The sequence below is a fragment of the Poecile atricapillus genome, chromosome 2, assembly GCF_030490865.1.
Source record: "Poecile atricapillus isolate bPoeAtr1 chromosome 2, bPoeAtr1.hap1, whole genome shotgun sequence".
NCBI lineage: Eukaryota > Metazoa > Chordata > Aves > Passeriformes > Paridae > Poecile > Poecile atricapillus.
This window is the reverse complement of record NC_081250.1, coordinates 94511496-94534641: the sequence shown is the minus strand read 5'-3', so window position 1 is coordinate 94534641 and position 23146 is coordinate 94511496. Positions and strand designations below refer to the sequence as shown.

At 39.9% G+C, this 23146-nt stretch overlaps 1 protein-coding gene across 4 annotated transcripts in view; it reads right to left on the bottom strand.

Moving 5' to 3' along the window:
- The window catches only part of MBP (myelin basic protein), a 137346-nt gene that overhangs the window by 90279 nt on the left and 23921 nt on the right, over positions 1-23146 (bottom strand). Inside the window, exon 1 of one of the 4 annotated variants that reach the window (XM_058833672.1) lies at positions 19934-20245. The exons of 1 other annotated variant lie outside the window; for it this stretch is intronic. The gene's annotated coding sequence lies outside the window, so the exon portion shown is untranslated. Of the gene's footprint in view, positions 1-19001; positions 19138-19521; positions 19658-19933; positions 20246-23146 lie in introns of those variants that run through there. 2 more of the 4 variants (XM_058833671.1, XM_058833674.1) reach the window with 2 other exon arrangements.

Here is a 23146-nt window from a genome sequence, read left to right as displayed (position 1 = left end):
ATTAATTTACACACACTTCATATATCATTGCAAAGGACACTGATATTATTTAATATTCTCTAAAATTTTCTGCAACACTATGGCACATGAGAAAGGCTACAACAGGGAGAGATAATATATTCTGTTGTTGCAAACTATTTCCTAAAATTTCCATAGGGTAAGCAGGACCCAAGGGTTTAAGATGCTTCCTGACTTCTTTGATTACCGTTTTCCTCTATTGCCAACGAGAAGGATATTGCACATTATTTTTTATAAAACCATGTGATTTCCAGGAATCTCACCTCAGCATGCTGCACATAGTCCAAACTTGATTCTAGACAAGAGTGAAATTACAATGAAATTGCTAAGCCACATGTATTTATTTTCTGTAGCTTAGGCTTCTCTTGCTTTTCTCTCTTTTCTTCCTTCAACCCCCTCTGCCCTCCGTGCCAAACCACTACCATCAGCCCTGTCCCACCCATTAAGAAAAAGAAAAGATGTGATCTTAAAACAAATTTCTCAGCAAGGCTTTTCTGCTTCCCAAATGGAAAAATGCTCCCCTAAGGGCACATAGCACGTGCTGGTACCTGCACTCCTTCACACAAACAGAAATCATCAATGACCACAAACACTGGGCATTAGCCACATGTTTACTGTTTGTCTTCAAAACACTAAGATTAGCAAAGCCCTGTGAACTCTGCGCCAATCCACCTGCACGGCCATAAGGAAATTTCCTATATCACCTCCAGTGCATGTGAGGAGGGAGCCAGGTAGGACCCCAAAGGCTTGGGGCAAGGTACAGATGCACCCAGCATGTTAGAGCTCCATCCCTTCTGCTTGCTGCACCTCTTCCACTCCTCCTACAACTGGGTCTTGACTAAATGTGGATTTCCTTGTAAGCACCCTATGACTGCTGAGACACTTGTGCTTCTCAGCTATTCCTAGTCTAGGGAGCAGAGAGGGCCACACATACATCACCCCTGAATGTATATATCAAATATAAAATAATTTTTTATTTTATATTTGATATATATGAAAATAATGCCCTCCTACAAAACTAAGACTGATTTTTCTGTTTTTATCTCAGTCATTAATACGAAGAGGTTCACTTAATTTGCTACATGCTGTCTTTTATGCACAACACCACAACAAAACAGGCTGAGTGTTATTATTTTCTTTTTCATGTAGGTTTAGGTCTGCATAGCATACAACGCCTTGGAGCTACGACCAGTTTCTCCCAGCTTTCTGAAAAGGATCAGACACTCATTCATCAGTTACTATTTTCAGCACCTATGTGCTCCGGAGACAAAATAATTTGATACTACAGTAAAATAAATTATATCATGAAAAATAAAAAAAAAAGAGACAGAGAAAGACAAAGTTTAAGAACAGAGACATATCATAGCCTCATTCTGTGTACTTGTAAGATATGCAGTAGACTCCTAAAACCAGTGCTTTCCACCACCACGGCTTCTAAAATACCGTATTTCCTTTACAAACATACTTCCACAGCTGTGAACCTCAACACTCAACAACCTCAACTTTTAGTGAGTCAACAACTAAAAGTTAGACATTGGTTCTAAATTCTTAAGAAGTTTCGAAAAATAGGAAACACCACAGAAGAATGTATAACCCAAGTGCAGTATTAACCAGGAGAATGAAAAAAAGAATGAAATTCATATTCAAATCATGGAGAATTTCAGGCCAAAGTAATAATCTTAACAGTACCAGAGGGCAAAAAAAAAAGCAACTGAGAAATGATACAGAAAATTTTAATTGTTACTTGAAAACTTTCAGTTTCTGAGATTAAGGTACTCTGAAAACAGACAAGACCTAGCACCTCTTTTCAGATAAAGATTTAAAAATGCCAAGAGAATAAAATCAAGGTATATTCAATAACTCACTTTTTTTTTTCCCGTTCTCTCCTTAGAAAAAACAGCCCTCTCCAAATGTTGAGCAGTGTATTCTCGCTTTCAAAGTGAGGTAGGTTACCTAAGCTTCCTGGAGAACACAGGCACTTTGATGATCAGTATTTCATTAACACTTTGTAGAGACTGATGACAAAATGCACACCTGCAGTTCCAAATACACTTGAATTCAAGGCACTGTGTGCTTGCTCTTCTCATATTCAACAGACTGACAGATGGGGCAAGGAGATGATTCACCCCCTTCAGACAGCATTAACTGTGCTGTGAGATAACACTGAATCACTTTAATCTTCTCAATTAAAAAAATAAAAAAGAAGTATCTCTCTCCCTCTCTCTCTCTCTCTTCTGACCTCATATATGTTATCTATGCTGCAAACATATCAACCAACAGATGGATTTCCTGTAGATTCTCCTCTGTAACATCTGGCATTAATAATGATATTGCGAAAGGGTCTGACTTTTACCATACTCCAAGTTGACTCCCTTCGGCACAATCTACTTCTCTACAGTCATGTCCTTCCCTTCCTTCCCATAAACACACTGCCAAAGAGGCACAAAACTCAGTGTTTCTTCTCTGACACGGAAAAAATGCATCCTTAACTCTGTGCTTCTATTTCTCTCTACTTGTGCATTGCGTTTCTCACTTCTTTTTGCCTTCTTTTGCCTGGCCTTATTGTCTGAGTGTTCATACATGAAACCATGGTCCTAACGCACTTTCTAAAATAATTTGATGAAGACTCAATTGTCAGTATTTTAATTTGTAAGCACGCTGAAAACGTGCAAGAACGTTCAAAGTTCACGTGGCAGCCTCCTAAAAGGTTATCCAAAGTCCATTAACAGAAACAAGATCAGAAATGGTTTCCTATGCAAGTTGCAAGTGATATCTTGTGAAGCTTAAATAAAGATTTAGGAACTTCTCCGGAATCAGTAAATAAATTTAAGAACAAAGTAACTCAGAAAGCTGTAGAGAAGCAATTTTTCTGGGCTCATAAATGATTATATGGAAACACAGATGCTGTGACCCCCGTTTGGGATTTCCTCTGGTGATGACACAGCAATTTGCTTTCCCTTCTGAGGAGAGAAAGCAAAATCAGCTCTTTGCTAAGGATAATTGCATAGCTGAGAAATAAATCAATTTATCTTCTTATCAAATGGAATTTTAATCCAGATGGTTTGGCTTTAATTGTTTAGGTCAGAGGCTCACCAGGTTACAGTCACTAAGCTGTGAGTTGTTGCACTTGGAATTTGAAATAATTAATGAGTAACTGCAGCTGAAATCTGCACGAGAAACATCACCCTGACATAATTATTGTACTTGTGTGCTTCTCTAAATATGCTTTCAATAACTCGTGGCTCGTACTTGAACACTGTCTCATTTTATCTAAATCTTAAATGTCATGTGCTAATGTTTTTCCAATCTTTATCAGGGGTACATTCAAAGCCAATATAGAAACAGTCATTCCTGAATAACTACTGAAGAGAACAATGACAGACCCAGGGGAAAATTTCCATTTGAACATGAGAATGTTCTAAATGTACACAAGACTATTATCTCCCCTTCTTTTATTAAAAAGAAAACCAAATTGTTTATTCCACATTAAAAGAAAGACAAAAGCATGTGACAAGCCAAACACTCATTTTTTCATCATGGCTTTCAAATGCAGTTCACCATTTATCAGTGTACAAAAGAGAAAGACAACAAAATCTGGCAACACATCAAAATAATGGAATGAGAAAATACATGTTTCAATAAGGAGACTAGCAGTGTATTCACATTCAATCATGATTACCAAAATATATCTCAAATCCACTATATGATTAAAAGTAAGCCTGTATATAATATTTGCAGCACCCACCACAACAAGAATATCTTGTTCTTGAACAAGTTGCACTTGAAAACTATTTTACTGTTCACTAAATTTTTTTTTAAGAAGAAGATTTTGCAAATGCCATCATCTGTGACAGGGTCTACAGCCTCCATCCAAGAGGGGTTTTCGAGACAGTATGTAAAGATAGCAAGAAAGTTCCTTCCCTAAAGGTCTTGCAACATAAGTAGACAGAACACATGACCAGAAGGTAAACCTTTCTCCCATATTACAGATGTAGAGCAAAGGCAGAGATAAGTTAAGGACAATACATAAAAAAATACTTACAGCCCACCTGAGAAGCTTTGGCAGACATTAGAAAATTAAATCCAGAACTGTAATTCTGAAAACCCAGTCTCAGCCATAATGCCAGGGTTTGTAATCACAACACACAGCTCCTTTCTTATTTTACAAGTGCTCCATGGCTTTCAAGTTCTGCCATCAGTCATACAAAATAACACTCCAGCTATGATGACACAGCCAAGCAGCTTCACATGATTTTATACCAGAAGCCCATCAATATACAATGAGGTTATTTCTCTGACATCCTAGGTCTTCATTCAGGCAACTTTGTCTCAAACACAGAAAATGTGAACTATCAGGCTCAAGATTATCACAAGACCGAGTGGAAACCACTACAACAACTCACTGCCCACCCTTTTTTTTCCTAAGCAGCTATAGCAGAAGGTCACCCATACCATGAGATAATAAGCTTGTGATTAGCACACTCACACAGGATGTGGGAAACCAGGGATCGCTTTAGACAATACTGAAGGGAAAGATCAGTCTGGCTTTGATCACAGGATAACTGTGAGTCACCAGTGCGATCTGGCAAGGGGAAAATAGATTAAAAAAAAAAAAAAAAAAAAGGCAGACAAACAGACCTACATGGTATCATGAGGGAATATTTCCAGCTAAGGCAGGGAAGAATTAAAGTCATCACACAAGCCACTAGCAGAACATCAGCTGAATACAAGGTACAATTCTGGTCAGCCGTATCTAACAGCATGAATTTTTTACTAGAACAGATGCAAAGATGAGGGCAGCAATAGGAACCTATCAGACAGAGGTAAGACTAAAAGCTCATGACGTGTCTAAGCCTAAGTAAAGCAAAGCTACATGAGTGTCGGATGAGGAGAAAATACACACTGCCCACATATAAGTGTAAACTGAAAGTCAGAATATTTCTAATCATCAGGAGAGCAGGGTTCTGAGAGAACCAGAGGAGAGTAGAAAACCTAGCTGTGTTGAAGACAGAAAGCAAGAGTCTGACCACTGTACTTCAGGGACTGCATGAATGGTGTGGGTCATACCATGGCAGGACAGCCCCAAATGACACAGGCCACTCCTTTGGCCTGGGAATATTTCAGTCTGTATTTCTGAACAGTGTACCTGGAGCACTGGGGTAGGAAGAAGTGGGGGGCAGAGAGGGACTACCTTTTTCTGAATCTGTTCATACATTGACAACTGACTCTAAAAAAGGATAAAATTATCAAAGCCCCAGACAAAACCACAAAACCAGCAATACTCTGGAAAGGGGGAACAGAAATGAAATAGGATAGCTTTTAGCAAGCTGGATTTCACTGGCATGTAGGATAGTAGACAAACAGACTTTATTCCCCACTCTGTGCTCATCCACTTTATCTTTTAAGGGATCAGTGTAAGTATGGAAGAGCTGTAACTCTCTCTGCAGCAAGACACACATTTGCTGAAGAAAGGGAACACAACTCTTGCTCAACAGCCTCTGCCTTGGCATCCTGCCCCTTGCAGCAGGAAACACAGGTCTGAACCCTCGGGGAAAGAGCTGGAGCTGATCTCCATCCCAACCACAGCACAGCAGGGTCTTGGCTAACCACCTCTTCTGCAAGTTTGTGAGCAGTGGCCCCCAGCAAACATTTCTGACACACACAAAGTCCACCTCTGCCCTCCACAGCTCTGGGAACAGGAGCAGCGGTGAAACACATTTTGTTTGGATGGATACTGACTTTCGGGAGCCTGTGCTCATTGGCTACATTGGGTAATATTCTGAGACATCTAATTCTGAACACTAGATAGACTAGGGGTTGCATATGAGACTCTTCAAGTCTCTTTCACCCCTATTTCCCAAACCATTTACAAACCAACTGCTCTTTTCATAACATTCCTCTAAGACTGTATTCCTAAAGAGTCCTTAAAATCTCCTCCTCAAAAACTCTGCAGTAAACACTCCTCCATGGAAATGCAATAATGAGTAATATTTCCAGTCTGTGACTGAAACTTCATATCACATATGCATAGAACAAACTATCTAACAAACTCTTCCAGCAATTTGTTTGTGCATCTCATCATTGACTCAATCCATAAAGGTGTTTCTCACTCCACACCTTAAGAGAGCTAAAGCCTTTCACGAGAGATACTTAGCTGCTGGTTTGACCAAATTCTTTATTTCTTACCTCAAACAATATCTCCAGCCAACCTACTACCATCCAACTCATAATGCACCTACAGCACTTTCAAACAACAACTACACATAGCAAAAATACAGTCATTAATACAAGTTACTATACCTGAATCAAAACCTGTCATTTAACATTCACATGAGTTAGCTATGAGTGAAAGCAATCTGTCTGTTATTCAATGTAGCATCATACTTACACCATACTTAAACCAGCTTTTATTGAATTGCAAGAAATTAAGTTATACCAATAGGTTTTAGCTGATTTATAATACATTTTTAAGTGGAAATTCAGCTAATAAAGTTAACAGTTATGATAAGCTTGAGATGTTACAGCTACAGTTACAGATGCTACAGTCTTTCACTCACAAATTATTAATCCCTTCTTTATTTCAACATTGCCCCAGTGTGGTCCTTAATATTTAGTCTGTGGCATTTTAAGACCTTAAAATTATTTGGAGTGACGAAACTTGCCTTTAATAAGCTAGGTACTGTTTTCATCACTACCTTCTTTTGGTTCATCCAGCAACACTAATGCATTATTGTTTATAGGTAAGTATCTCTTAGCAAATCCATTCCCAATTTGGTATTTGACCCAACATTAATGCAAATTCCCAAAACAAAAATACAACAATGCTAGGGAAAAATAAAAAAAATTTAAAAAAAAAATAAATAAAAAAAGTGTTTTCCTCATTCACTATCTTGCAGCACACAATATTCACTCAGAAAAAAAACACAAGGCTTCAGAGCATCTAGAAAGGATGTTTAAAAACAAGCTAAAAGTACTTCAGATTCTGTATGTTTGAAGCTAAGCAAAGCAGAAAGCAATTATCACCAGAACTGTTTTGGGTTTTTTAACACAGTTGCATGTAAACATTTCATCAGTTTGGATATATCAGAGTGTACTTTTTTCACTCTTATATTCAATTAGTCATGCACAGAAGTTTCCCTTATCTTTCCAACTACATAACATAAATAGCTAGTCCTGAAGTACTTAAAATGTCACCAGATACTGGTGGTCTGCTAAAATGAGGAGGATTGCAGATCATACCACAAATGCTCTCTCAAATCCCACATGGGGAAAAGGTGTAAGCAGACAGTAAGAGTCAGATGCACAGTGATGCCAGGTCCAGTAAGACAGGAACATGCCCAAGTTGACAAACAAGAGGTATCACAACACTGCAGAAACAAAGGCACCTAATAACTTTGGTACCAACTACTATTTTTCTCATTTCACCTCATAACTCCAGCAATACAATTATCTTGCCCATCACTTGCTTGCCATCTGCCCATTGAAAACCATACCCAATATAATACATACTCAAATATAATACAGAATATATAATTTTTCACAGAAGCTTTTTTTCATGCACCGTGCCCACAACCTACCTGATCTTATATTGTAAATACAGAATTTGCAGTCAGAAGGGAATCTTCTCTCTTGGCCAGAAGCTCACTATATATGTCCCACCACCATGCTACTCAGCATCCTCTTCAGTCTGAACTATAATTTCTTGCCTCCCAACAAAATACAAGTAAGAATAACTTCAAACATTTCTGAATTGAAGCAATCTTTAAATTGAGAAAATTTAAAATGCCTAAATTATATGACAGGCAACTTGTTTAACTGACACAACAGGAGGTTTTATGCAAACAAAATAAGCTGGAATTGAGTCAACATACTCTAAGCCAACGCCTCCCTCAATATATAAAAAAAAAAAAAAAATCACAAAATGTCTCAATACCACAAAAGGATAAATACAGAATAACTTTTTTACCTGTTTATTTTCTATTTAAAATCAGTGTGCCAACAAACCTTAATGTCTTAAAATCCTGCTTTCATTCAATCTTACTTAAATGGTCTTTCCTTATACAAGAAAGCCCACTGAAGATTGTTGCATTGTTTGTATCCGGAAGACACTGCAAAACCAGTTTTTATGCTTGTGTGGGCCAGTATTATTGCTGTAATGCATGAATGATTATGAAATTACTTAACTGCCTTATTTCCAAAGCCCTGGTTATTCCTCACAGGTTAAAGTACAGAGCTAGCTAATTGTACAATACATTTAATCATTTGTCCATTTCCAAATGTAATATTCTACAGATACTGTATTTGCATGTTAATCTTTTATTTGCAAAAATAAAATATTTACTAAACTGAACAAGAGGAAAATGTGATTCTACACTTCACAAGTAAAGCATAAAACCAGATTCCTAAAATATGAGACAGGCATTATAGATAAAAGTAAGAACTTAGGTATCTAAAATTTACTATATAGGTACCATTTAGTCTTTATCAATTAGCATTTGACTTTTTCCCCTACGTGCTTTTTCAGTCTCAGTTTAGAAAATGCCAGTATGATTTTGGAATACATGCAAGATTGAGTTAAAATACTGACAATGATTTGCCAACTATTATGATTTCTTTCCTAAAGTAATAAAATCTTACTGCAATTAAGCACTATTGGAAGCATTAAAATAATGAACTAGTTATACCTGCCATTCAAATAATTTTATGAATACTGTATTTTTGATTAATTCACTGGTGATTAGATGGATACTAGAACATTTTAGAACACTTCTAAGTTGTAGAATGTAACTCTTACAATCAGTCGAGCTACTGCTCCTTTAGAAATGTTTTATTAAATGTATTTGAAACCTCACTCTGAAGGGGCTTTTCAGTAGTTAATAAAAATTAATATATAAATGTATACTTCTATACAGGACAAAACTAAGGACAACTATCATCACATGACAAAATTATTTTGACACCTGATGAACTATGGAGAGTAATAACTGCTCATCAGCAACAGAAGTTGGAAATTCAAGTATCTGAACCAGTAAGGCAAGTGGTGCTAATGGTAAGATCTGAGAAACACTGAATTCCCCAATAAGTCATTATGAACTCACTCTTCAGCATCATACAATCAGGTTAAATTTCTTTGATTCTTACTACATGCAAATCAAGCAAGTCTCAGTTTTAGTGTGGCTCTTACTGCATTTGACAGGTCCTGGTGTTTTCTAAAGTCCACCTAAAATTATGAGTAATAAGGGAATATCAAAATTAATTATCAAGTGATTAGCAGAAAAAAAAACCACAACATAATTAGACAAGTTGTAAAAGCAGGTTAACAACAGCACCAAAACAATAAAAAAGCAAACAACTACCAATCTGTATTTTCCTTCTGCATATCAGAAGGAAAATACAGATTTTTCACACACCCTGACACCTGCATATGCATTAATTTTACTGTCAAGCTAATGGCAAGATAATGGAACTAAATCAATACAAAAGAGAGCCCAGGGCAAAGCCCACTGGCTTTAAGCAGATCACCAATATAATCATTAACACACATTAGATCAAGCCAAAATAATTATTAAACTTACTGTCACTTTTGCTGTCACCTTCTTATCTTATAAATTCCTCAAACACACACACACACACAGGGAGCAAGAACCACTCTAGAAGCAACATCCTGTTCCTGGCAAACTTGTTATACCAGGCAGGTCACATGAAGCCCCAGCTTATTCATCACCACATTCCCAAGATGCAGCTGCTCCATCCTGTGACCAACAGGCACTCATCACCTACAGATGGGCAGCAACTGGGCACCCCAAAAGAAGAGCAGGAGAGGGATTATGCACAGTTACCAAGTCTGAGGGATCACTAGGAAAGAAAACGTCACAGTTCAGCCTACTCTCGTTTTTTGCTAATCTCCTTCCACAGTATGTTCAGACATACTGATGTCATTCAGCCTGGATGTCATTTTTGGGCCTATTACGGAGAAGATGGTCATTGGGAATCACCAGGAGGGATTTACAGAGGTTAAATCTGCCTGACCAATATGATTGCCTTCTGACATAAAATGACAGGATTTGTGGATGAGAGAGCATTGGTGTCACCCACCTTGATTATAGGAGTACTCAATCTCTCCTGCAGGATCTTTGCACCTAACCTGATCCAAGTTACAGCATGGATGGGTAAAATACTAGCTGATAAAAAAAGCCCAAGCATCTCTATCATTAGGCTCAAATAGCAGCTCTTAATGGTTCACAATCCACCCATGGCTACAAAGTGAATAGGTTAGGGACCCAATCCTGTTTAATTTCTCTTACAGTGACATGGCAGGGCACACAGTAAGTCTGCAAACACTACATTTAGGGGTGTAGAAGACACACTGGAGGGCAGGGTTGCCATTCAGAGTAACTTACATATGGCCAACAAAAATGTCATGAGACCATAGCCTGAAGACCAACTTGCTGGGGAGCAGCTCCCCTGAAAACAAGCTGGAGGTCCTGGCAAGACAAGAATCAGCCCTCCACCTGGCAGCAAGGAGAGCTAACAGCTTCCCAGGCTTTGGAAATCAAAGCACAGCCAGTGGACCGAGGGAATTGTTCTGCTTCATCCACAATCCACTTCTCTGGTATCTGCACTACCAGGTCCGCTTTTGGATCCACATTATGAAATGTCAACAGGAGCAAGTTCAGTGGAAGGCCACAAGGACAGCTGTCAGCTGGAACACACCTCCTGTGAGGAGAGGCTAAAGACACAGGGATTGTTCAGCCTGGAGGGAGCTTTGGAACACCTAGTATCAAATTTTCAATACCTAAAAGTAAATTATAAAAATGATGAGGCCAGGCTTTTCACCAAGGTGCACAGGGGCAGAGCAACATCAGCAGCGATCTGGGAAGTTGCAAGTATGTATTAGGTAAGTGGAAAAGGAACACAGTCCCTAATGACAGAATATAAACTGCAGTTAATAATTCTAAATATGATGCTACTCAGTGCTTTACCACATAACTCCATTAAGACAAGGAGCATACTTTTGTTGTTGCTGTATGCTGTTTGTGGCCTCGCTAAGGCCTAATGGACAAAATATTACTCACAGGGATGAAACATGCAAGCCATTTACAATAAAAGGCCAATTATATTGCAAAGTAGTTTTCATTACTTCTTTCTCAATCTTTCCAGGGGCACAAAAAAATCTTACCCGTGGCTATAATTTCAGCGTTCAGTTGGAACCAAATATCTTCCTACAGTGCTTTTATTAATAAAAAAGGTTGTGGCATTCAGGAATTAGAATTAAGAGGGGGGGAAAAAAAATCAACCAAAAAAACCCCTAATCCAAATAACCAAGCCACATACAAAGTATTTTACCAGTGGAGGAGGAGAAGAATGGAGTATTTCACAACCCACTCTACACGTTGGCCAAAGTTTAAAATTAGCTTTTCAACACCAACAGCCCTGCACTCACTTGAAAAGCACCTACTAAAATTTCCATTAAAGCAACAATTTTTCTATGTGAGCCTATTATGAGTTATTTCCCATTTGACAAGAGTATCTTTCTGAAGAACAAAACCAAAGCCAAATTACTGCCTATCTTCCATGTGAACAGCACTGACTCAGACTATGCTGATGAAAGCTGTTCAGAAACTTATGTGTATCTCTTTTCCAGGAACAAGTCAGGGCAAAGTAATAGTACAGATAAAAGATAATACAAAGTACAAGTCAGGGAGCTCCTATTTGTAGAAGCTCTGCACTTCGGTGAGAAGTCCCTCAGCAACTTCCAACATTTGAGGAAAGACTCTAATAGTAAAAGTCTCAACAAGAGCCAAAGCACAAGGTAGCTGCAAATGCTCTCCTTTAAGTCTCTCCCAATTATTTGTGTATGTATATTAAGCTAAAAGACAGCTACGAAAAAAAAATCCATCTTCTTTCTACTTTCAGAAAAATAAAAGGAGAGTTAACACCAAGGCTGACTTAAGAAATGTGGGCAGGTTCTACTCATATCACAACTTTTATTAATACATGAAGGACAACAGGCAACCACTTTCAAAACAGTTTGCCATTGTTCTTTAGTCAGCCTTCCAAGCATTGTGGTTTTTTTCTTTTAAGCTAAGCAATGTAGAGATGAAAATGCCTGGAATCAAATTGATGACTATTTTTCAGTGACCATCTCTCTGGAGAGACAAATTTAAATGAGATCACTGTGTAACTTGACAGTGGATTTTAGTAATACATGGGATTATGAGTTTTACTCCAATTTTAGCTCTCTAGAATAGTATGAGCTATCAAAACATTACAAATGCAACACAGTAGGGGTCCGAAAGTTTTCTATTACAGTGATTATATAATTCCTTATGGATAAATCTCCAAGGCACACATCAATCCCCAAAGTTACTGTTCTGTATTGTTTCATCGGTATTTTATCCCATACCACAGAATTACTAGAAACACAGGCAAGCTATTTTCCTTCATTTAGTTTCAGACTTTGCTGTCATAATTTTCAGTATAACAGGTCCTTTCTGGATACAAACTTGTACAGCCATCCTCCACAAAAAAAAAATCAAACCCAGCATATGCACAAATCTGCCATAATTTCTTCTGTACCTTCTTAACTCTCTAAGGGACAAGTATAGTATTTTATTTTAATCACTGTAACTTCTGTCAGATAATACTCCAACACTACTTTTCATCCAGAGAACTAAAAAGATTTGACAAGAGAGTTTAACTAAGGACTCATGTTTTTAGAATTAGAAGAGAAGAGCAATGCTGGCATCCAGGAAACAACAACTCTGGAGAAAAATAAATGAAAAGCATTACAATAGATTAGACAACATCATAAAGCAATGTTTTGTTACTAACCGTGAGGCATTGTGGATGATATGGAACTGCCACCCCCAGAAGTGGATGAGTCTTTTCTGAGATGAACTGAAAGTCTAGGTAATTGAGGAATTTGTCACAAATTGCAGGAATATTTCCTTGGAGTGGGTACTGTCGGAAGCCAATAGAAGCTCTAAATATACACAAATATTATTACATATATTAGCGAGGAGAGAATGGCAACAAGCTGGGGGATATGCTGATGAGACACAGGTGTAGGTACAGATTTGAAGGACAGAGGACAGTTACAGCTGTCATTGGGATCTGCAGAATTGCTGCATTTAAAAAAAAATAATTTAAAAAATCTAGGCTTTACCCTCAAGGCACTAACCCAGCCTGAGGAATGAGAGATTTGGTCAGCTGTGTGGACACAGTGAAAGTGATAAAAAGTGATACTGTTAGGTTGGTGAGGTAGAAGATCTGAGGACACAGCACCTCTACAACTTAATCCAACCAACCAGCACTACCAACCTGAAGCCACCCTACCTCACTTCAGTTTATCCATCTGAAATCCATCAAGGAAATCTACGGAAGTTAATGATAAACAAAAATTACAGGACAACTGTCCTTAGTGCTCCAAGGTTATTGCTATATTGGAAACTATGATTTTACTATGGCAGTTTTAACACCTTAAGTCCAGAAATGAACAAACCTCATGACTGACCTTCTACCACACTTCTGCAAACCATGCCCAGAACAGGTGAAGTAGCTGTACATTGTCCCCCAGAAGACCCTTGAATAACCAGAAAACATCTGCCTTCTAATCTGGAAACTATCACAGCCCAATCTGTAACTGAAAAGAAACAAAAACCCCCCAAAAATTGGCAGGGCACTGACAACAACACAGCAGCTGTATTTCAGGACTTTTCCAATCTTCAGAGAAAAAATACATGCTGTTGAGATGACAGGCTGTTATTGCACTATAAGAGTCATCGATCTAACTTAATCCCTTACATATAACCATTATTTTTCATGGTATTTCATGTATTCACAAGATCAGTCAGAAAAACTGGTTCAGAAATGCAGCTTTATGTGTGAATGGCTTTATATGTGTCTGGTAGTACTGATCTCTCATACTGATAAGCCTCTTTCCTAAGTATCTGAATTCCAAGAAGAGCTATGAATTGTCCAACTGCATAATTTTACCTGAATTTTGTGACTTCCAAGTGAGAAGTAAGCTAAGAACAAATCGATTTTCACTTGTGATCCACCAATTTCAACTCTTTAGCAGAAGACAAAGATAATGCACCAGGTAAACATATAAAAAAATACACAACATGCCTGAATTAATTTTAGAAATATAACTTGGTTTGTATTTCATTTTCCTTTCCCTCTCACTTTCCACTCATAATAGATAGATCCCCTCGGTTATTAACTTCACCACATGTGAATTCATTAACTTCACCATGTGGAATTTAAACATTTCCACGTGTTTAAACTTTCCCAAGTGTTCAAAAAAATTAATACTAAGAATTTCAATTACACACTATGAAATTTTACAAGTGTTGGAACAAAATACAAAAAAGTCAGATTTAAAAAACATCTTTCCTTCCAATGTGCAAAACAAATGTAGTACAGCTGATACATTGATCAAAAACTGCTCAAATTTTAAGAAAAATTAATATAAAATCCACTATTTTACCTTCAGTCATTGTATATTTAAAAAGAAAAAAAAATCTCTGACTTGATCAGTCTTTTCAAATTTATCAATTTTCTTGTTTCTCCCTTTGAAAGGATTTCCAAAAGCTTGGGGGGAGGGGGGGCAGGAAGTAAAATAAAAAGCATTATTTAAGTATTTAAACTTAATATTTAGAAAACTAACTTCCTCTCTGAGTTATTTCAAAATCATTTCAGGACAGAAGAAAAAAAAAAAAAACCTGTCTGAAAATTTCCATGTTATTTCTTGTTTTTCTCTCACGTGCCTTTTGTGTGGGCTTTCCTGGGTTATGTCCAAGATTTACAGCTATTCCAAGCAACAGAACTGGGATTTCACAGTTACTGCAACTGATGCAAGAAGTCTCATAGGAATTATCTCACTCTATATTAACTAGAGTGCTCTACTTATTTTTAACAGAGCATTTTGAGAAGCATAAAGCTTCTTTCAGAATACGAAAGCCCAAAAACATTGAAATCTGAATACTGTTGTCAGGGGCTGTTTAAGTGCCTACTATTTAGAAATTCTTTAGCTATCAGTAAAGGATTATGAATCCTTTAAAGAAAATAGTAGTAAGCTGCGCGTCAATCTCTATAAGAAAAAGTTAAACCCAGGACAATCAACCCTTTACAGAAGGGTCAGTCTCTGGAAATGTCTCAAGTAAGAAGATGAGGTGTAGAAAATTGATGAGAGTGACTGATACATTTCCCAAATGTCTAAGAAAAGTGTTTTAAAAAACGCAAAGGCCAGACTCTGAAAACAACTGGCAAAGCAAGAAAATATGAGTACAATTTTGTCTTTAAAGAAGTTAGTAGGATTGTTAATCATAAACATAATATCAAAAATTATTTAACACTATATCCAAAAGCTCACGTGACACATGGGTTCAAAAACACATTTGATACGTGTGGCGATTAGACTGAAGAAGACATTTCTTCATGTGCTACTAATACAAGAAAACAACGAGTGAAATAAACCTAGAAAATCCATACTTATCTGAATGAAATTATTAAGCAAGGAAAATATAAAACTGATTGTGACAAAGCCTTTATTTAATGCCACTGAATACATAAGATTAGGCACTATCACTGTCTCCCTAGGGAAAAGCTATCACTGAAGTTCTGTGCAACTCTTTCCAACCACAGCTTAGCATAACTTAGAATATTTTGTCTAAATTCTCGCATTTGCAAAACCCTTAGAGAGCTACATTTCAATTGTGCATGTTAACTTAGGGCTTAGTCAGCACCAGCATATTGTGCTCCTTTTGCTCCAGCACAGCACTCACAGGTTGTCTCCTCGGGCTGAGAACAACCTGCCTGCACAGCCAGAGCCAGAACTACGGCTGAAGGCTACAGTAAAACAGCTCTAATGTCATCTCCACTGCAGCCAGACACTGCCTTAGGCAACTGGATTGGTCTCTCAGATGCCAATTTGTTCACTTTATATTGATTATTTAATTAGGCACAAATCAAGCACTCTGTGCAGAAGGCTGGACACCCTGGAAAATGGATATTAACACAAGAAATATTCAAATACAGTACTAGAGCCTAGAGTTATCTGTCTGAAATTCCAGTTGTACAAGTGATTTGAGCAGTCAAGCTCTAAAGCTTATGTCCTTTTTCTGATTCTTCTTCCATTGGCTACTAACTTCTCTTTAATACATATAAATTCAGGCTTCCTCAGAAATTATCATGTCCCACTGACTTTTTCTTGGAAGCCTCTAACAGTTCTGGACACCTCTCCATCTTCAACAGATTCTTTTAAAAAATCCAGAAGAATTCCTGTTTTATAAAAGACTAGCAGGTGTCTGTATTAAAACCAGCAGTTCCTGACCTGCTGCTCTTCATCACTGCTGTGCTTTATTTAAGAGCCTCACCTTAGGAATCACAGGTAAGTTTCAACATGTGTTGAAATTTTTCTTGCCTGAAAGAAAAATTATTCAGGTAATTAAATACCACACTGATAAGGACATAGCACACTGACAGGATGGAGCACTTTACCAATGATCCAGAAGAGTCTGCTGTCCTTTAATCCACGGCAGAGGTTATACTTTAAACCTGTATGCAAGATCAGAGTCTTAGACTGCAAACATTCCAGCCTTCTCCTCATTAAACACTGGTTATGATTCTAGTGTTTTAGCAAAAAATTATTAGATTTCATCCACATTAGTCCAATAACAATGCTGACTGTCAAAAACTGTTATGTTCTCACATAAATTAAATTAATTTAGTTCTGGTAAGTAAAATTTGGCCCAGGTTCTAATAGATAAGCACCAATGTATTTTCACAGCTCTCCCTTCTGGCAGGTAAGAAGCTAACAAAAAACAGTAGCATTTGAAAACTGAACAACTTCTGGTACTTATGCTTCAAGTAAGTATGAGATGTATATTTCAGCTCATTTGGCCTTCTCTCAACAGTTTATAATGTGTTTCTTCTGTCACAAAAATCATGTAGCAGAGCAATTAGAGCCTAAAATGTATGTTCTATTTGATGGAATAACCAAAGTGGCTATTTCAACCATATGGGTAATTTATGTCACGTACTGAATAAACCCTCACAAAAAGAAAAAGCAAGAAATTTTTGGATACACAACGGTAGGGACACTCTGTAATGAGGGTAATAGTGGGATGAGGCTGTTCTGTTGCCTCATCCCACCATTACCACTCCATGTACCTTGATTTGTAATCTAACATACCACTAACACTCATTTTCTCAAAGTTTCAGAACTGGAAAGAACTGGATGCATGTCCCAGTTATGTTATGAATTTGTGGGGTGACCAATGTCATCTCTGTTGTTCTCAAGAATTGAAAACAGATATAATCCTGCTCTACATGTGCAGGATACTCTGAGTTGATGATTTCCAGAATTCTGACAAGCTTGTCTTTAATGCGGATGTAAGGCTCTAGGTGTCATATGGGACCTGGCATCATGAGAAACAAATCCCAATGTAAGAACAATTCTATCATGAAATTTTTCATAAATGCACAAATTTAAGCAATTATAAATATGAAACTATTTTTAAGTAACATGTTCCAATTTCTATCATTAAGAGTCTGCGGTGAGCTAAAGTTTATCACAACTGTGACTGTAACATTCACTGCCTTACTCATATTAACTATTGTGATAGAACAGAGGCTTTGAAAGTCCATGAACATTCTTCAGCAGTGCAGAATGGCATAAACTCAATTTCCATTCTTAACTCTCTACTTACAAATCCAGTGAAGCTGACCATACATTGTATTCATGGCTGTCTCCAACTCAGTGAAAATTAATTTGAATCCATTTCATTAAGGTGCCACTCTTTGCCTTTTTATTTTCATTATAAATATCAAGCTTTGTTTTAAATGTATTATCTCAGAGCCTAATGCATGTACACCACTTGGAAAATTAATATCCCTCAATATGACTCCTTTGCATGGGCCTTGCAAACAAGAACTTGCCCTCTGACCATCTTATCAGTGATTAATAATGTCTGTAGAATGCTTCATCTGGTTACTTATGTCCTCGGAGACTGAAAAAAATTCTGTATGGGATCAAAGAACTAACTTCGTGTTGATCAAGAGCAAAGGCAACACTTCTACCCATGGCTTGAGCCACAGCTGCCTGGAAGAGTATTCTAGGGAAGCATCAGTGCAAGCTTTTCCTTTCCTGGTCCTCTCTAGACTTTTACCAGTAGAGACTTGGGTATACCCTGGTATGGCATTTGTAATGTTCTCATTGCTGCTCTTTAGAACGATTCAGAATGCAATCCATGACAGCCAGAGCCGATGTAACCCACAACCCATGATGCTCAAGAGCTTTGATGGACTCATACCAGTTATTACTAACTGCTTTAAGACCATTTAAAGATTTTAGAGAACTGTTTCCTACTTGACTGCCAAGAGTAATCAAATCATTAACGTAAACCAAGACTGTTCTCTTACTCTGTTATTATTTACCTTGACTGACAGGGAGCACTTCATCATCCTTCCAGCCACGTATTTCAAGCCTCTAACACAATCACCCACAATCTACAGGTTAATTTGTTTGTATCTGTGAACTGGCAGTACTCCACACCAACAAAACTGTTGTATTAGTCTCAGCTCTTTAAAGATGATTAGAGGATACAACAGAAGTAAAACAGTGCAATATACATGCTATGATTCCTGATCACCTGAGACTAAATTCTGGTTCAAATGAAGAGAGGGAAAACTTCAGTTTCTCCACAAGAATTCGTTATTTTCCCAGTGTCTTCATATTATTTCAATCAACTTTACTTCAAACACAGCACCTGATATACTTACTGAAGGGTAAAGGCGCTGCACACAGGAAATACTATCAGGATGGACCTACTTAACATTACAAAAATACATGTTTACGTTCTTCCCAAGGCAAATCATGCAGCGATTTTTAAAAAGTCCCCACAAGCCTACGACGGCACTAAAACTACAGCCTTTTCTATATCGCCACAGCTCATCACACACGGAGACACAGTTACCTCAAACAGCGCCAAACCCTCCCCAGCAAGCGCAGGCATCGGAAGCAACCTGGAGCCGAGCCGAGCGGCTGAGGCTGGAGCAGGTGGCGGGTCCCGGGGCGCTTGACAGGAGCGAGGTCCCAGCGGCCCCGTGCACACCTTCCCCAGGGAAACTTAAGGAAATGCCTGCAAGAGCCGCTGGGTGCCCGGCCGAGCAGGGGGCAGCGGTGGCATCGCGGAGAGGACAGCGCCTGTCCCGCTCCTCAGCTCTCCGCCAGCGCCTGTCCTGCGCCTTGGCCCCGTGAAGTGCGGGGGAGGCGAGTGTCAACAAAACAAATAAAAGGAGAAGTTGTCAGTTTCGGTGAAAGGCTCCGGGCACGGCCGCGATGTGAAACCGGAAGGCACGGTGCGGACTCCGGGCCTCCCGCCCGCTTATGTAAGGCACGGCCACCCCGACGGAGGGGGACCCTCGCGCCCCTCGCTGACACCTCCGAGGTGCCCTCCCCGCCCTCCCAGCAGCACTCGCCCGCTCCGCAGGTACCTGTCCGGCGGGCGGGATCCCTCCCTGGAGGGAGCCCGGGGCCACCTACGGCTGCCACCTGCCCCAGGTGTCCCGCACGCCCTCCGCCGAGCCCCCGCGGCCGGGCGGCCGAGAAGGACGGGACGCGGGCTCGCACGGCCAAGAGGAAGAGAAAGAAGCAGAAAGGCTGCCCGCCCTCCGCCGCCCGGGGGGAGCCGCTCGCTCTGCCGCCTCCTTCCCCGGAGCACAACAACAACAACAAACACGGCGGAGCGGGGCGCAGCGTGCGGGGCGGGCACAGCCCCGGAGCCGCCGCTGGTGGGGAGGCCCCGGCTGCCCCTCTCCCCTCCCCTCCGCCCGGAGAGAAGAAAAAAAAAAAAAAGCCCTCTAAAAAAAATAATAATAATAAATGAGTTAGTAAATCACAACGCACCCGGCGTATCCTCCTGGGCTGCGGTGCTCCGGGGGCTGCGTGCAGCGGGCGGGGGCAGCCAAGGTGCGAAGGGGCAGCACACACTCACCCGCCGCCCACCGGGAGCGGCGGTGAGGGGAGAGGCAAGGATGGAGCAGGAAGGGGGAACCTCGCAGGGATGGAGCAGGAAGGGGGAACCTCGCTCCGCTCCGCGCTCAGGAGCGCGAGTGGGTCCCTCCCGCCGCCACACAGCCGCGCCTCCTCCGGCGGGCGAGCCGGCAGCGGCCCCCGCTCGGTGTCGGCGCCGTGTGCCTCGTTCCCTTGCTCCTTCCTGACGCCAGCCCTCCCCTCGGAAGGCCGGCGGCTTTACCCCGGTACCTGGGCGGGAGGTGCGCCCGGCAGCCGCGCCCCGCCGCCCGCCCGCCCCGGGCCAAGCAGGAAGGAGCAGCGGGCTAGGAGGGCGGGGAAGGGCAGGGAAGGACAGGGATCGCGGGGGCCAAGGAAGGACGGGAACCCGTTACCCCCACGGGGCTCCAGCTGAGAAGGGGACGCGAGTGGCTCTGGGGCACTGGGAGCTGCGTTTGGCACGGCCTCAGCCAGGCGAGCGCTGGGAAGGAAGCGCCTGCCCGCCCGGCCGGGGCTGGCTGCCCTCCCGCGCCCGCCCGCCTCCCGTAACTGGCCGTACTGGGATAAATCTGATTCCCCGGGGGTGGCGGGAGGAGTAGGCAAAGAGACCTGCAGCTGTAGACTCAAAAATCACACTCTCGCAACAGAGACCGAGGGTCGCCGTGGTCTGCCTGGTCCGAGGCCCAGGGAGCATCTCGCTGTTCCAAGGGGAATCCCACGCTGTCCGATGGGCATCCTGGAGCCCAGGACACGGTGTCACCTTAGCGCCAGGCACAGGCAAACTTCAGCCACCTCCGTGGAAAGAAGCTCCAGAGCACGACCCCCGGGGGCTGGGATGTTTGGAGTTCACAGGGATGAGAAAGTGCCTTTTGCGTTTCATCCAGCTTTTGGGGGAGGTTCACTTGGTTGAATACTTTAGGCAGTGTTTCCATTTAGTTCAAAAATGCAACAGTACAAAGTAAATTTGTACATTTTTTTATTTGAAAAGTTCATTGATGATTACTGTATCTGTTGCACCTGCACCGTGTTTAAACCTCTATAAATAGAGACTAACTAAGCTAGCTGTACACCAATTTCTCATTATGTAAACCTTTTTTCTGTCTTGCTATTCATCTCCAACGAGGGAGGAGGTCTTAGAAAAGTATTTTGGGCCAGATTAGAAACTCAGTGTTCTCATGAATAAACGGTTATTTGCATAAATATTTCCATTGTATGAAATGTACATCCTAGCTGCTTAATTCCTTACAGTGCAAAGTGAGAAGTTTTCAACATTAGTCTGTATTGAATGTGTGAAGACTACTGTGCAGATAAAATGCTAGAGTGTGAGTTAGGAAAGGTTTAGAAGGAAGGAAGGTTTGTAGAGGAAATGAAGAGGTGGAGTATCACCATTATGAGCAATTCAAAGTCTGGGAATTTTATATTAAGGATACATAAAATACTGCTTTGAATCATCTCTTTCCTCACACTTCTTCACTGGGAAAAAGGTATCACTTCTTTTCATAGAAATTTGAGGAAAATACTAAATGAGTTTGATACTTTAGTTTTATGTACTTTTAAATAGAAACTTCGGTAAAACTCATTAAAAAAGAAACCAATATTTAGCAACTTTAAGAGACAACACTCAATTTCAGATTTTGGGCGGTTATCTCTGTCTTTTCTTGCATAAAAATCTCAAGGAAAATTAGATCCAAAAGTCTTATCTGATCACACCCTCAGAAGACAGATGAACCAATTATGGTAATGAGATTGGAACCCAAATTTTGCGTTCTTTCATATTATCTGTAGTTTTGAGCTAGAATAATTACCCTTTGGGCAGTGGGCCATGTGTTTACACATGTGAACATCTTTGCATACAGATGTGCTTACAAAATTATACTTTTTTATATGTATATGTGCGTTTCTACATACAATCATGCATGCTTACTCTGTTGAGGCCTAAATGTCTACGAAGGTATGAGAAGACTCACAATTGCAGAGTGTGCACTGTCATACAGTATATGGGAGAATAATTTGAAGAAATTACTGCCCTTGTACAGCTGTGTTAGCTGGCATAGCTGCAACATCTCTCTCTTAGTGTGTTGAACATCTCCTTGCTGTTCACTTGGTAGTTTCCCCCTATTGTTCCAGGATTTTTGTATGTAAGCAGGCATCAGTATGCTCAATTACATAGGCAAATTAAACTTCTGTAAAAAACACTAGTGAGAAGCACTGGTAGCTAGAAATGTAGACATTCTAATTTGTCCCTTGTAACTCTGCTACTAATGAATGTCAGCTCCTGGAAATGTTTAATGGTGAAAGAAAGTGTGTATGTAGGGCAGCAATGTGCACACATCTACAAAATCGGTATAATTTTGTCTTTTGTTTGCTTCCTTTTGCAGGTAGAAAAGAAAAATGTCATCTTTTTAAATACTCCACACACTATTTCACCCCTGGTCTTTGGCCCACTGTAAAGAATTCTACCTGAATAAAAGACAGTATGAAAACAAATGACACAGGAAAATTAATTTTTATTTATTTTTTTTTAATTAACTGTCCATGAAAAAATTGCTTGAGTCAACTATGAAATGTTCCTTTATGCAAATCAGAGAAAGGCAATGGAAGGAGAGCAGAATTGCACAGTATTTCATATGTACTTTTATACTAGAATTGCCATTTATTTTTCTTAATGAGAAGCAATTGACCTTGTTGGCCAATGGATTAGACTTATTAGGAAAATTATAGTTTGTGTGTGATAGCCTCATAATGGGTAACCAGACCAATGTCATATAAACTCTGAGAAGGATTTAATTAAAATTCATGTAACGCTATTAAATTAAGATGAAAGAACAGCTATTTGCTTTCAAGAATTGAAAATGGCAAATGGCAAATGTTGTAATGAGGAACCATCACTGAGACAGTGGAGACTGCCAATGCAAGATTAATGATATCAAGCCCTACATGCAGAGGAAACATAATCTAGACCTAATTAGGAACTCATTTGAAATTTTTCATGAATGGGCCATCAGTGAGTTTCAGATGATTATAGTTTCATTTAAGTCTTAGAATCAAATCTTGATTGTAAAGACCTAGGATGTTGTTGTGTTTTCCCAAAACCTTCTATTATGTGTA